Source organism: Nematostella vectensis, chromosome 14, assembly GCF_932526225.1.
Source record: "Nematostella vectensis chromosome 14, jaNemVect1.1, whole genome shotgun sequence".
In the NCBI taxonomy this organism is placed as follows: domain Eukaryota; kingdom Metazoa; phylum Cnidaria; class Anthozoa; order Actiniaria; family Edwardsiidae; genus Nematostella; species Nematostella vectensis.
The window spans coordinates 13424435-13437470 of record NC_064047.1 but is presented as its reverse complement, the minus strand read 5'-3'; the positions used below and the strand labels follow the sequence as shown (position 1 = coordinate 13437470).

Genomic DNA, 13036 nt, shown 5'->3' with positions numbered 1-13036 from the left:
TTAACTTTCTCATTATTCAGTCTTAGGTGAGTGTTGTCCAGTAATGGATTTATTAACCATGAAATACTGTGAACAGGTATGCGTGTGGATGTAATTCTGATTTAGATTAGGGAATTTTTTTAAAAAAAGAGAAAAAGGACTTTTAGTACAATCGATGATTTTGACAAAGAGCCTCACACATATTGCCCCCCCAACCCCCAACCCCCCTCCTACGCATACAGTGCAAGCCTGGGTTTAGGACAAATTCCATGTGTCAAGAACTTCCCCGGATATCAAGGGTATCCTCCTGTCGCCCCCTACCCCCTCCGACGCCGTGGGTTCGTCTTATCGCTCCTTGCTCTTCCCTCCCGCACCCTACCCCCTCAGACGCCGTGGGTTCGTCTTATCGCTCCTTGCTCTTCCCTCCCGCACCCTACCCCCTCCGACGCCGTAGGTTCGTCTTATCGCTCCTTGCTCTTCACTCCCGCACCCTACCCCTTCCGACGCCGTGTGTTCCTCAAATCAGTTTTTGGTCTTCCCTTCCCGTTCGTGTTATTACTCTTTATTCTTGCATTTTTCTGATGCACCAGATCTTAGATTTGGAATCCTTCGTTGAAATTACCACAACTTTATATTAACTATGTTAAAAGATATTAAAATAAATCCCCTTTCTCAGTCTGTGCTAACTTCTCTCCCTGCCAAGAGCATTTTTATGAGAAATCGGTCTTTGTAGCGTGAAGATATTGGTCTGTTTTCTTTTTTTTTTCCCCGGAATTTCAAAATAGAACTCTTAAATAAGAGTTAGGCAAAAAACATTTGAATCTGTGTGGATGTGAATGCTAGCTTAGGCAAATACCTTAAAGAGACTTTATAAAAACTGCTGGAACATTGGTGCTCTATACATTGTAAACATTTTAACAGCTTCTTGTTCTATATTGAGCGAAAAAAAAACGCAGAATAAGCAAAGAATCATCAAAAGATGAACAAAATTTTGAGCAGAGTTTTATTAGGGTAATTTACAGAGCAGTGCCAAGCTTATCGCTTGCCTCCCATACGAGGCTTGGCAGCCATCTGCTTGACATTCTTCTGAGCCTTCTGTCGTTGGGCAGCGGGTTGGGTAGTTATTGCTGCAAACGAGTCAAAAGGTTTATAAATACAACAGGACCCCAAAAGCAAGCATAAATACCTAAATCTGTCCCTTTTTAGCGGAATACTAAAGTTTTAGTAGAACTTCTAATAGAGAATGTACGTACGGAGGTGTCTCGTATTAATATCCTCAATCAAAACGTATCCTGCAATCCAAAAAAAATGGAAGACTTGGCTGAGTAACACATTTCCTCCTTCTCCCCCATCTAATACTGGTTAAAAGTGTTTCTTTAGCTTTAAATGCCCTTGCAGTCAGATAATCAAGTACATATGCTCCAATATTTAAGAGGGGAGAGGGGTTCCACTTAGTTTGACCTAGATTGTAGAATCATCTTTTCACAGGTGAAAATAGTGCTTGTGTTTGTGTTTGTTTCTCAGAACATCATGTCTTCATCAATAAGTAACACTCAAACAATGTAGGCAATGATAATTTATCACAGAAACACAACACTGACAAACATATGCACAAGATCGGGTCTAAAGCAGGTGTGCAGTGTAGGGGTATATATGGGGTACACAGATTTGGGTGTGTACCAAGAGTGCAAAGCTATGGGGTGTATACAGGGTAGACAGCTTTGGGTGTGTACCAAGGGTGCAAAGCTATGGAGTGTATACTGGGTAGACAGCTTTGGGTGTGTACCAAGGGTGCAAAGCTATGGGGGTGTATACAGGGTAGACAAATTTGGGTGTGTACCAAGGGTGCAAAGCTATGGGGTGTATACTGGGTAGACAGCTTTGGGTGTGTACCAAGGGTGCAAAGCTATGGGGTGTATACAGGGTAGACAGATTTGGGTGTGTACCAAGGGTGCAAAGCTATGGGGTGTATACAGAGTAGACAGATTTGGGTGTGTACCGAGGGTGCAAAGTTATGGGGTATATACTGGGTAAACAGATTCGGGTGTGTACCAAGGGAGCAAAGCTATAGGGTGTATACAGTGTAGACAGATTTGGGTGTGTACCGAGGGTGCAAAGTTATGGGGTATATACTGGGTAAACAGATTCGGGTGTGTACCAAGGGAGCAAAGCTATAGGGTGTATACAGTGTAGACAGATTTGGGTGTGTACCGAGGGTGCAAAGCTATGGGGTGTATACTGGATAGACAGATTTGGGTTTGTAAAAAGGGTGCAAAGCTATGGGGTGTATACAGGGTAGACAGCTTTGGGTGTGGGCAAAGGGTGTAAAGCAATGGGGTGTATACAGGGTAGACAGCTTTGGGTGTGGGCAAAGGGTGTAAAGCTATGGGGTGTATACAGGGTAGACAGCTTTGGGTGTGTACCAAGGGTGTAAAGCTATGGGGTGTATACAGAGCAGACAAATTTGGGTGTGTACCAAGGGTGCAAAGCTATGGGGTGTATACAGAGTAGACAGATTTGGGTGTGTACCAAGGGTGCAAAGCTATGGGGTGTATACAGGGTAGACAGATTTGGGTGTGTACCAATGGTGCAAAGCTATTGGGTGTATACAGTGTAGGCAGATTTGGGTGTGTACCAAGGGTGCAAAGCTATAGTGTGTATACAGGGTAGACAGATTTGGGTTTGTACAAAGGGTGCAAAGCTATGGGGTGTATACAGGGTAGACAGCTTTGGGTGTGGGCAAAGGGTGTAAAGCAATGGGGTGTATACAGGGTAGACAGCTTTGGGTGTGGGTAAAGGGTGTAAAGCTATGGGGTGTATACAGGGTAGACAGCTTTGGGTGTGTACCAAGGGTGTAAAGCTATGGGGTGTATACAGAGCAGACAAATTTGGGTGTGTACCAAGGGTGCAAAGCTATGGGGTGTATACAGGGTAGACAGATTTGGGTGTGTACCAAGGGTGCAAAGCTATGGGGTGTATACAGGGTAGACAGATTTGGGTGTGTACCAAGGGTGCAAAGCTATGGGGTGTATACAGGGTACACAGATTTGGGTGTGTACCAAGGGTGCAAAGCTATGGGGTGTATACAGGGTAGACAGATTTGGGTGTGTACCGAGGGAGCAAAGCTATGGAGTGTATACAGGAAAGACAGATTTGGGTGTGTACCGAGGGTGCAAAGCTATGGGGTGTATACAGGGTAGACAGATTTGGGTGTGTACCGAGGGTGCAAAGCTATGGGGTGTATACAGCGTAGACAGATTTGGTTGTGTACCAAGGGTGCAAAGCTATGGGGTGTATACAGGGTAAACAGATTTGGGTGTGTACAGAGGGTGCAAAGCTATGGGGTATATACAGGGTAGACAGATTTGGGTGTGTACCGAGGGTGCAAAGCTATGGGGTGTATACAGGGTAGACAGATTTCGGTGTGTTCCGAGGGTGCAAAGCTAAGGGGTGTATACTGGGTACACAGATTTGGGTGTGTACCAAGGGTGCAAAGCTATGGGGTGTATACAGGGTAGACAGATTTGGGTGTGTACCGAGGGTGCAAAGCTATGGAGTGTATACAGGAAAGACAGATTTGGGTGTGTACCGAGGGTGCAAAGCTATGGGGTGTATACAGGGTAGACAGATTTGGGTGTGTACCGAGGGTGCAAAGCTATGGGGTGTATACAGCGTAGACAGATTTGGTTGTGTACCAAGGGTGCAAAGCTATGGGGTGTATACAGGGTAAACAGATTTGGGTGTGTACAGAGGGTGCAAAGCTATGGGGTGTATACAGGGTAGACAGATTTGGGTGTGTACCGAGGGTGCAAAGCTATGGGGTGTATACAGGGTAGACAGATTTCGGTGTTTTCCGAGGGTGCAAAGCTAAGGGGTGTATACTGGGTACACAGATTTGGGTGTGTACCAAGGGTGCAAAGCTATGGGGTGTATACAGGGTAGACAGATTTGGGTGTGTACCAAGGGTGCAAAGCTATGGGGTGTATACTGGGTAGACAGATTTCGGTGTGTACCAAGGGTGCAAAGCTATGAGGTGTATACAGGGTAGACAGATTTGGGTGTGTACCAAGGGTGCAAAGCTATGGGGTGTATACAGGATAGACAGATTTGGGTGTGTAACAAGGGTGCAAAGCAATGGGGTGTATACAGGGTAGACAGATTTGAGTGTGTACCAAGGATGCAAAGCTATGGGGTGTATACAGGGTAGATGGATTTGGGTGTGTACCAAGGGTGCAAAGCTATTGGGTGTATACAGGGTACACAGATTTGGGTGTGTACCAAGGGTGCAAAGCTATGGGGTGTATACAGGGTAGACAGATTTTGGTGTGTTCCGAGGGTGCAAAGCTAAGGGGTGTATACTGGGTACACAGATTTGGGTGTGTACCAAGGGTGCAAAGCTATGGGGTGTATACAGGGTAGACAGATTTGGGTGTGTACCAAGGGTGCAAAGCTATGGGGTGTATACAGGGTAGACAGATTTGGGTGTGTACCAAGGGTGCAAAGCTATGGGGTGTATACAGGGTAGACAGATTTGGGTATGTACCAATGGTGCAAAGCTATTGGGTGTATACAGTGTAGACAGATTTGGGTGTGTACCAAGGGTGCAAAGCTATAGTATGTATACAGGGTAGACAGATTTGGGTTTGTACAAAGGGTGCAAAGCTATGGGGTGTATACAGGGTAGACAGCTTTGGGTGTGGGCAAAGGGTGTAAAGCAATGGGGTGTATACAGGGTAGACAGCTTTGGGTGTGGGCAAAAGGTGTAAAGCAATGGGGTGTATACAGGGTAGACAGCTTTGGGTGTGGGCAAAGGGTGTAAAGCTATGGGGTGTATACAGGGTAGACAGCTTTGGGTGTGTACCAAGGGTGCAAAGCTATGGGGTGTATACAGGGTAGACAGATTTGGGTGTGTACCAAGGGTGCAAAGCTATGGGGTGTATACAGGGTAGACAGATTTGGGTGTATACCAAGGGTGCAAAGCTTTGGGGTGTATACAGAGTAGACAGATTTGGGTGTGTACCAAGGGTGCAAAGCTATGGGGTGTATACTGGGTAGACAGATTTGGGTGTGTACCAAGGGTGCAAAGCTATGGGGTGTATACAGGGTAGACAGATTTGGGTGTGTACAAATGGTGCAAAGCTATTGGGTGTATACAGGGTAGACAGCTTTAGGTGTGTACCAAGGGTGCAAAGCTATATTGTGTATACAGGGTAGACAGATTTGGGTGTGTACCAAGGGTGCAAAGCTATGGGGTGTATACAGGGCAGACAGATTTGGGTGTGTACCAAGGGTGCAAAGCTATGGGGTGTATACAGTGTAGACAGATTTGGGTGTGTACCAAGGGTGCAAAGCTATAGTATGTATACAGGGTAGACAGATTTGGGTTTGTACAAAGGGTGCAAAGCTATGGGGTGTATACAGGGTAGACAGCTTTGGGTGTGGGCAAAGGGTGTAAAGCAATGGGGTGTATACAGGGTAGACAGCTTTGGGTGTAAGCAAAAGGTGTAAAGCAATGGGGTGTATACAGGGTAGACAGATTTGGGTGTGTACCAAGGGTGCAAATCTATGGGGTGTATACAGGGTGGACAGATTTGGGTGTGTACAAATGGTGCAAAGCTATTGGGTGTATACAGGGTAGACAGCTTTAGGTGTGTACCAAGGGTGCAAAGCTATATTGTGTATACAGGGTAGACAGATTTGGGTGTGTACAAAGGGTGCAAAGCTATGGGGTGTATACAGGGCAGACAGATTTGGGTGTGTACCAAGGGTGCAAAGCTATGGGGTGTATACTGGGTAGATAGATTTGGGTGTGTACCAACGGTGCAAAGCTATGGGGTGTATACAGGGTACACACATTTGGGTGTGTACCAAGGGTGCAAAGCTATGTATTGGGTGTATATATGATAGACAGATTTGGGTGTGTACCAATGGTGCAAAACTATGAGGTGTATACAGGGTAGACAGATTTGGGTGTGTACCAATGGTGCAAAGCTATGAGGTGTATACAGGGTAGACAGATTTGGGTGTGTACCAAGGGTGTAAAGCTATAGGGTGTATACAGAGTAGACAGATTTGGGTGTGTACCGAGGGTGCAAAGCTATGGAGTGTATACAGGAAAGACAGATTTGGGTGTGTACCGAGGGTGCAAAGCTATGGGGTGTATACAGGGTAGACAGATTTGGGTGTGTACCAAGGGTGCAAAGCTATGGGGTGTATACAGGGTAGACAGATTTGGGTGTGTACCAAGGGTGCAAAGCTATGGGGTGTATACAGGGTAAACAGATTTGGGTGTGTACAGAGGGTGCAAAGCTATGGGGTGTATACAGGGTAGACAGATTTGGGTGTGTACCGAGGGTGCAAAGCTATGGGGTGTATACAGGGTAGACAGATTTCGGTGTGTTCCGAGGGTGCAAAGCTAAGGGGTGTATACTGGGTACACAGATTTGGGTGTGTACGAAGGGTGCAAAGCTATGGGGTGTATACAGGGTAGACAGATTTGGGTGTGTACCAAGGGTGCAAAGCTATGGGGTGTATACAGGGTAGACAGATTTGGGTGTGTACCAAGGGTGCAAAGCTATGGGGTGTATACAGGATAGACAGATTTGGGTGTGTAACAAGGGTGCAAAGCAATGGGGTGTATACAGGGTAGACAGATTTGAGTGTGTACCAAGGATGCAAAGCTATGGGGTGTATACAGGGTAGATGGATTTGGGTGTGTACCAAGAATGCAAAGCTATTGGGTGTATACAGGGTACACAGATTTGGGTGTGTACCAAGGGTGCAAAGCTATGGGGTGTATACAGGGTAGACAGATTTCGGTGTGTTCCGAGGGTGCAAAGCTAAGGGGTGTATACTGGGTACACAGATTTGGGTGTGTACCAAGGGTGCAAAGCTATGGGGTGTATACAGGGTAGACAGATTTGGGTGTGTACCAAGGGTGCAAAGCTATGGGGTGTATACAGGGTAGACAGATTTGGGTGTGTACCAAGGATGCAAAGCTATGGGGTGTATACAGGGTAGATAGATTTGGGTGTGTACCAAGGGTGCAAAGCTATTGGGTGTATACAGGGTACACAGATTTGGGTGTGTACCAAGGGTGCAAAGCTATGGGGTGTATACAGGGTAGACAGATTTGGGTGTGTACCGAGGGTGCAAAGCTATGGGGTGTATACAGGGTAGACAGATTTGGGTGTGTACCAAGGGTGCAAAGCTATGGGGTGTATACAGGGTAAACAGATTTGGGTGTGTACAGAGGGTGCAAAGCTATGGGGTGTATACAGGGTAGACAGATTTGGGTGTGTACCGAGGGTGCAAAGCTATGGGGTGTATACAGGGTAGACAGATTTCGGTGTGTTCCGAGGGTGCAAAGCTAAGGGGTGTATACTGGGTACACAGATTTGGGTGTGTACCAAGGGTGCAAAGCTATGGGGTGTATACAGGGTAGACAGATTTGGGTGTGTACCAAGGGTGCAAAGCTATGGGGTGTATACAGGGTAGACAGATTTCGGTGTGTACCAAGGGTGGAAAGCTATGAGGTGTATACAGGATAGACAGATTTGGGTGTGTAACAAGGGTGCAAAGCAATGGGGTGTATACAGGGTAGACAGATTTGAGTGTGTACCAAGGATGCAAAGCTATGGGGTGTATACAGGGTAGATGGATTTGGGTGTGTACCAAGGGTGCAAAGCTATTGGGTGTATACAGGGTACACAGATTTGGGTGTGTACCAAGGGTGCAAAGCTATGGGGTGTATACAGGGTAGACAGATTTTGGTGTGTTCCGAGGGTGCAAAGCTAAGGGGTGTATACTGGGTACACAGATTTGGGTGTGTACCAAGGGTGCAAAGCTATGGGGTGTATACAGGGTAGACAGATTTGGGTGTGTACCAAGGGTGCAAAGCTATTGGGTGTATACAGGGTACACAGATTTGGGTGTGTACCAAGGGTGCAAAGCTATGGGGTGTATACAGGGTAGACAGATTTGGGTGTGTACCAAGGGTGCAAAGCTATGGGATGTATATAGGGTAGACAGATTTGGGTGTGTACCAAGGGTGTAAAGCTATGGGGTGTATACAGGGTACACAGATTTGGGTGTGTACCAAGGGTGCAAAGCTATGGGGTGTATACAGGGTAAACAGATTTGGGTGTGTACAGAGGGTGCAAAGCTATGGGGTGTATACAGTGTAGGCAGATTTGGGTGTGTACCGAGGGTGCAAAGCTATGGGGTGTATACAGGGTAGACAGATTTCGGTGTGTTCCGAGGGTGCAAAGCTAAGGGGTGTATACTGGGTACACAGATTTGGGTGTGTACCAAGGGTGCAAAGCTATGGGGTGTATACAGGGTAGACAGATTTGGGTGTGTACCAAGGGTGCAAAGCTATGGGGTGTATACAGGGTAGACAGATTTCGGTGTGTACCGAGGGTGCAAAGCTATGAGGTGTATACAGGATAGACAGATTTGGGTGTGTAACAAGGGTGCAAAGCAATGGGGTGTATACAGGGTAGACAGATTTGAGTGTGTACCAAGGATGCAAAGCTATGGGGTGTATACAGGGTAGATGGATTTGGGTGTGTACCAAGGGTGCAAAGCTATTGGGTGTATACAGGGTACACAGATTTGGGTGTGTACCAAGGGTGCAAAGCTATGGGGTGTATACAGGGTAGACAGATTTTGGTGTGTTCCGAGGGTGCAAAGATAAGGGGTGTATACTGGGTACACAGATTTGGGTGTGTACCAAGGGTGCAAAGCTATGGGGTGTATACAGGGTAGACAGATTTGGGTGTGTACCAAGGGTGCAAAGCTATTGGGTGTATACAGGGTACACAGATTCGGGTGTGTACCAAGGGTGCAAAGCTATGGGGTGTATACAGGGTAGACAGATTTGGGTGTGTACCAAGGGTGCAAAGCTATGGGGTGTATACAGGGTAGACAGATTTGGATGTGTACCAAGGGTGCAAAGCTATGGGGTGTATACAGGATAGACAGATTTGGGTGTGTAACAAGGGTGCAAAGCAATGGGGTGTATACAGGGTAGACAGATTTGAGTGTGTACCAAGGATGCAAAGCTATGGGGTGTATACAGGGTAGATGGATTTGGGTGTGTACCAAGGGTGCAAAGCTATTGGGTGTATACAGGGTAGATGGATTTGGGTGTGTACCAAGGGTGCAAAGCTATTGGGTGTATACAGGGTAGACAGATTTCGGTGTGTTCCGAGGGTGCAAAGCTATGGGGTGTATACAGGGTAGACAGATTTCGGTGTGTTCCGAGGGTGCAAAGCTAAGGGGTGTATACTGGGTAGACAGATTTGGGTGTGTACCAAGGGTGCAAAGCTATGGGGTGTATACAGGGTAGACAGATTTGGGTGTGTACCAAGGATGCAAAGCTATGGGGTGTATACAGGGTAGATAGATTTGGGTGTGTACCAAGGGTGCAAAGCTATGGGGTGTATACAGGGTAGACAGATTTGGGTGTGTAACAAGGATGCAAAGCTGTGGGGTGTATACAGGGTAGATAGATTTGGGTGTGTACCAAGGGTGCAAAGCTATTGGGTGTATACAGGGTACACAGATTTGGGTGTGTACCAAGGGTGCAAAGCTATGGGGTGTATACAGGGTAGACAGATTTGGGTGTGTACCAAGGGTGCAAAGCTATGGGGTGTATACAGGGAAGACAGATTTGGGTGTGTACCAAGGGTGCAAAGATATGGGGTGTATACTGGGTAGACAGATTTGGGTGTGTACCAAGGGTGCAAAGCTATGGGGTGTATACAGGGTAGACAGTATTGGGTGTGTACCAAGGGTGCAAAGCTATGGGGTGTATACAGAGTAGACAGATTTGGGTGTGTACCAAGGGTGCAAAGCTATGGGGTGTATACAGGGTAGACAGATTTGGGTGTGTACCAATGGTGCAAAGCTATGGGGTGTATACAGGGTAGACAGATTTGGGTGTGTACCGAGGGTGCAAAGCTATGGGGTGTATACAGGGTAGACAGATTTGGGTGTGTACCAAGGGTGTAAAGCTATAGGGTGTATACAGAGTAGACAGATTTGGGTGTGTACCAAGGGTGCAAAGCTATGGGGTGTATACAGGGTAGACAAATTTGGGTGTGTACCAAGGGTGCAAAGCTATGGGGTGTATACAGGGTAGACAGATTTGGGTGTGTACCAAGGGTGCAAAGCTATGGTGTGTATACAGGGTACACAGATTTGGGTGTGTACCAAGGGTGCAAAGCTATGGGGTGTATACAGGGTAGACAGATTTGGGTGTGTACCAAGGGTGCAAAGCTATGGAGTGTATACAGGAAAGACAGATTTGAGTGTGTACCGAGGGTGCAAAGCTATGGGGTGTATACAGGGTAGACAGATTTGGGTGTGTACCGAGGGTGCAAAGCTATGGGGTGTATACAGGGAAGACAGATTTGGGTGTGTACCAAGGGTGCAAAGCTATGGGGTGTATACAGGGTAAACAGATTTGGGTGTGTACAGAGGGTGCAAAGCTATGGGGTGTATACAGGGTAGACAGATTTGGGTGTGTACCGAGGGTGCAAAGCTATGGGGTGTATACAGGGTAGACAGATTTCGGTGTGTTCCGAGGGTGCAAAGCTAAGGGGTGTATACTGGGTACACAGATTTGGGTGTGTACCAAGGGTGCAAAGCTATGGGGTGTATACAGGGTAGACAGATTTGGGTGTGTACTAAGGGTGCAAAGCTATGTGGTGTATACAGGGTAGACAGATTTGGGTGTGTACCAAGGGTGCAAAGCTATGGGGTGTATACAGGGTAGACAGATTTGGGTGTGTACCGAGGGTGCAAAGCTATGGGGTGTATACAGGGTAGACAGATTTGGGTGTGTACCAAGGGTGTAAAGCTATAGGGTGTATACAGAGTAGACAGATTTGGGTGTGTACCAAGGGTGCAAAGCTATGGGGTGTATACAGGGTAGACAGATTTGGGTGTGTACCAAGGGTGCAAAGCTATGGGGTGTATACAGGGTAGACAGATTTGGGTGTGTACCAAGGGTGCAAAGCTATGGTGTGTATACAGGGTACACAGATTTGGGTGTGTACCAAGGGTGCAAAGCTATGGGGTGTATACAGGGTAGACAGATTTGGGTGTGTACCAAGGGTGCAAAGCTATGGAGTGTATACAGGAAAGACAGATTTGGGTGTGTACCGAGGGTGCAAAGCTATGGGGTGTATACAGGGTAGACAGATTTGGGTGTGTACCGAGGGTGCAAAGCTATGGGGTGTATACAGGGAAGACAGATTTGGGTGTGTACCAAGGGTGCAAAGCTATGGGGTGTATACAGGGTAAACAGATTTGGGTGTGTACAGAGGGTGCAAAGCTATGGGGTGTATACAGGGTAGACAGATTTGGGTGTGTACCGAGGGTGCAAAGCTATGGGGTGTATACAGGGTAGACAGATTTCGGTGTGTTCCGAGGGTGCAAAGCTAAGGGGTGTATACTGGGTACACAGATTTGGGTGTGTACCAAGGGTGCAAAGCTATGGGGTGTATACAGGGTAGACAGATTTGGGTGTGTACCAAGTGTGCAAAGCTATGGGGTGTATACAGGGTAGACAGATTTGGGTGTGTACCAAGGGTGCAAAGCTATGGGGTGTATACAGGGTAGACAGATTTGGGTGTGTACCAAGGGTGCAAAGCTATGGGGTGTATACAGGGTAGACAGATTTGGGTGTGTAACAAGGGTGCAAAGCAATGGGGTGTATACAGGGTAGACAGATTTGGGTGTGTACCAATGGTGCAAAGCTATGGGGTGTATACTGTGTAGACAGATTTGGGTGTGTACCAAGGGTGCAAAGCTATGGGGTGTATACTGGGTACACAGATATGGGTGTGTACCAAGGGTGCAAAGCTATGGGGTATATACAGGGTAGACAGATTTGGGTGTGTACCAAGGGTGCAAAGCTATGGGATGTATACAGGGTAGACAGATTTGGGTGTGTACCAATGGTGTAAAGCTATGGGGTGTATACAGGGTACACAGATTTGGGTGTGTACCAAGGGTGCAAAGCTATGGGGTGTATACAGAGTAGACAGATTTGGGTGTGTGCAAAGGGTGCAAAATTGTGAATGTCTACAAGGTACATATTGTCGGGTTTATGAAGGGTGTAAAGCTGGGTGGTGTACACCTATTTAAAATAAGGTTGCACTAGGAGAATCTGTGTATCCTAACCCACAGTGCTTCCTGGGTATCAAGTAAATGTGCAAAGAAACCTAAATAAAATGAAAATTGAGGTTTCAAAAGCTGTAGAATTCTTGTTTACATTCTCATGAAAACTCACATGGCTTTCAGATACAATATTCAGTCATCTATGCGTTTCCCATGAACCACCGCAGGTTACAACACATTAGAAATAGGTGTATAGATGGTACACATCGTGGGGTGGGCGTGAAGGGTGCATAACTGGGTGGGGTATACAGGGTACACAGATTAGGGTGTGGGCACATGGTGTATACAAGGGGTACATAGCACATGTGACACAAATGACCCCTGTAGTTACCTTCTTTGTATCTGCCTTTGCTCTCAGCTTCTCTTTAGCTGCCCTGTAAGCAATAACAAGCAGAATCAGCAATATGATAAAAGCATACACAATCGAATAAACAACCTATAACCTACATTTCTCAGTTGGATTAGATTTTATCATAGACTTGTCTCAACCAGTATGAATAAGACATCACAGAAATGCTGGGTCTCCAAACAAACACAAAGATAGACAATCAGTGTAGAGTAGATAGTTTTGCCCAAAAGCATTAACTTGAGATATTGAAATAAGATACTATGTAGCTAGACAACGCATGGCCTCGTACACAATCACGAAACAACAAATGCATGTTCCCAATTATTGCTCCTAAAATAGCCTGATCAAGGTATGTTTCTGCTTATTCCTTTGCAACTTTTTTTTATGTGTTTAATAAAGTGCTAGAAAAAGAGTGCATGTCATCAGAATGGAGATATTCCTTACAATCGAAATCCAAAAGAAAACAGTAGAATTGGCCTAGCTGTGAACGTGGGCTATTCGAACTATTTCTGGTCT

At 46.4% G+C, this 13036-nt stretch overlaps 1 non-coding gene across 1 annotated transcript; it reads right to left on the bottom strand.

Annotated features, from left to right (window-relative positions):
* Positions 1 to 965: 965 nt before the first annotated feature.
* Positions 966 to 12767, bottom strand: LOC5500595. Its single transcript, XR_007306416.1, has 3 exons — positions 12619 to 12767; positions 12503 to 12545; positions 966 to 1106 (listed from the first exon to the last, which is right to left on the bottom strand). It is a non-coding gene; the product is annotated as an uncharacterized LOC5500595 (transcript).
* Between the last annotated feature and the right edge of the window lie 269 nt (positions 12768 to 13036).